At 43.4% G+C, this 2,963-nt stretch overlaps 1 long non-coding RNA gene across 1 annotated transcript; it reads left to right on the plus strand.

The window, feature by feature from the left end:
* Positions 1-4: 4 nt before the first annotated feature.
* On the plus strand, positions 5-2,598 carry LOC123965272. Its single transcript, XR_006823666.1, has 3 exons — positions 5-98; positions 198-226; positions 2,372-2,598. It is a non-coding gene; the product is annotated as an uncharacterized LOC123965272 (long non-coding RNA).
* The last annotated feature ends 365 nt before the right edge of the window (positions 2,599-2,963 follow it).

The raw sequence follows: 2,963 nt of genomic DNA on the forward strand, positions 1-2,963 counted from the left end.
GTTTTCAGAATCGTTCTGGAGGTTCATCATTGTGTCTGTGGGTTTAGCAGCACTCATAATAATTGTTGTGGCAGTCAACATCTGGACAAGAACTAAAGGTGAGAACATTCACAGATGAAACTCAGAAACAGGAAGTTTTGATAAAGCTGGATTTTCACTGTGGAAACTAAAGTCGACTCTTTCTCTTTTCTTTTCAGGGACAAAAACACAGATGGATGAAAACACAGTGAGTTTATAATGTTTTTACAGTTGGTACTTTACACAGCAAACCAGTGTTTGTGACATCTGTTCTTCATTCTGAAGTGTAGATATAGATAGAAGAAGACAAACAGAAACAGGACTCACTGAGTTGTACTGAAGTGGCCGTAGCAGCAAAGTTCACAGGATTCATTGCAGCGAAAATGAAAATGAAAGAATATCTTTGTTATTAGTTTCTGTAACAAAGGAAAACTCCCGCACACTGTCTAATAAATATATTGACACAACGTTTCAGTACTAGACCTTCATCAGCCAAATGGTGTTACATAGTGAGAAGCCATCTTTTATAGGAGGTGACTTATTTGTCTACACCAATCACCTACTTCCTCATAAAATAAGGCAGCCATTACAAAACATTCATTCATATTTCCATGAGATGAATGTAGATTTCATCAAACCAATATCATAAATGCACTCATAAATAGACATACTCGCAAATCTTATTGGTGCCTTATATATCAATAGACAAAGAACTTAGAGGAAACAGCAAATAATCATCAGCAAATCTCAAACTTCAATAATGTAAACTAACAATGAAATTTATACAATTTCTGGATTTCTTCTCTTGTCAATATATATTTTCTGCAAGTTAGACAGTGTGCGGGAGTTTTCCTTTGTTACTTTTGACTCACCTGTCCCCCCCCGACGCACCTGTCTCTTGTTATAGAGGTGCAAAGTTATTAGTTTCCGTACCATTGTGCTTGGGTTCTGTCTGTCGGCTAGGTGTCGATTTATGTTCTCTGCCAGTTTCCTTATTTAATCTGATTCTGTTTTAATCTGTTCTCTTCTGTTATCTTAGTCTGTTGTGGGGTTTGTCAGTGTTATGAGTTGTATTTTTTCCCTGTGGGTTTCTGTTTTTTGCCATTATTTTATTAGTCCTGTGCTTTCGTGTTTTGTTTCGTGTGTGTTCCTTTGAACTTTACTTCCTGTTTTATTTTGGTAATCCTCTGTACCTGGTGTCCTTGTCTAGCTTTGTCTCTGTGGTTGATTACCTGATGTATTTCAGCTGTGCCTCCCTCCCTGCTCATTTACCAGTGTATATATTGTCCTCAGTTGTCTTCAGTCCTTGTCACATCCTTGAGTCGTATGTGGAGTGTTCTGTCTTGTCCGTACGCCTTTTTGGATTATGCCTTTGGATTGTGTTTTGTTTGGACAATAGCTGCAGAGCTCCCTGCACAATCCTGCCTTATTTGTTTAAATAAACCTTTTGTTCGAACTGCATCCACCTTCCCGTTGTCTGCATCTGGGTCCACATCTCTGCTCTCTGACTGCACTCTGCCTTTCACCCACGACAGTAGGACGTGACCATAAAGATGGATCCAGCAGATGTTCCCTTGTCTTGGAAGGAATTAAGCGACGTAAACTTTGCCATGGACAAACTCTTGCTCATCTTGACTACATTTGGGGATTATCGAACGAGACTGGGGGCTATGGCCTCGTTTGAGGAGACTTTTAAATTTAATCCTAGGCTCCTCCAAACTCCTGGTGTGGTTAATCTGGTGTTACACCATGTCGGCCTCTCTGGATTCCTCCAGTGCTGTTCAGCCTGCCTCAACACCAGCTAACCACCTGCCGGTTTCCCAGCCTGCTAACGCTGCAGCAGCTAGTCATCTGCCTGCGTCCCGACCAGTCAGGCTTGGCGTCATCAGCCCGTCCGGCCACTCTGCAAGCCTGCCTGATTCCCGGCCTGCTAGCACTGCAACGGCTAGTCACAAGCGGCCTGCTAGCCGATGTTCACATGTCCGGCTCCTGGCCTACCAGTACAAAGACTAGCCATCCTCCGAGTTCCCCGCCTGTTCCACCTCCAGAGAAACCTTGTGGAGGGTGACGGGGTTCTCGCCGCCGCAGACATGCTGCTCGGGGTTCCAGCGCCTCATCCTCCAAGTCACCCAGTGGTTCGGAGACGGTGTTCCTGTGCGGCGTGGAGCCTGAGCACTCCCGTCCTGCTGAGCCGACACCAGATCCTCAGTCAGTGGTACGACCGGTAACAACTCCAGCTGACTCCTGCTCCTAGTGCCCAGTCGGTGGTCCGGCACATTTTTAAATGTGGGTCAGTGATGTGAAAGCTGTCAGTTAAAGTGTGTCAGAGTGAGGGTTTGTTTGTGTTTCACAGGTGAATAATGATGAAGATGAAGATGATGGTGTGGTGAACTATGAAAACGATGGAGACCCTTCTGCCTCTGTCAGACTCCACTGATCAACAACTTCCATATCAACATCAGCTCATCAGAGAAAAGACTCCACTGCAGTTAAATAACAGCACATTTACACGAGTAGTTGAAGCCTTTAGGGAGCTGGCTGGCAGGCAGTAGTGGGAAAACGGTAGCAGGTTAATCTGAAAGCAGAGAAAACCAGGATTAGCTGGGCAGGAAGGCAAATAAGCTGACAGTGGAAAAGTTAGTCAAAGGAGGATTTTCCTGGAGCAGCTGGGTTACACAGTAGTGTAAAGAAAAGGCTGGATTGTACCTGCTGGTGGGCTGTAGGAAAAAGAGTCTGCTGTTCATATTCTGCCAAACTCATTTGTGACTTTTTGTAATTTTTTTTAAACTATTTCATACGTACATATTTGCTCAAATGTACTTTTTATGGTTGTAACTACATAAATAACCTCTCATGTTAGTAAATTATTTAGTTATGTGAAGTAATTTGACAACTTATTTTCCATGTGTTGCATTAGGCATTTATAGTAGTCAGTGAGTTAAGCC

Source organism: Micropterus dolomieu, unplaced genomic scaffold (assembly GCF_021292245.1).
Source record: "Micropterus dolomieu isolate WLL.071019.BEF.003 ecotype Adirondacks unplaced genomic scaffold, ASM2129224v1 contig_9013, whole genome shotgun sequence".
NCBI lineage: Eukaryota > Metazoa > Chordata > Actinopteri > Centrarchiformes > Centrarchidae > Micropterus > Micropterus dolomieu.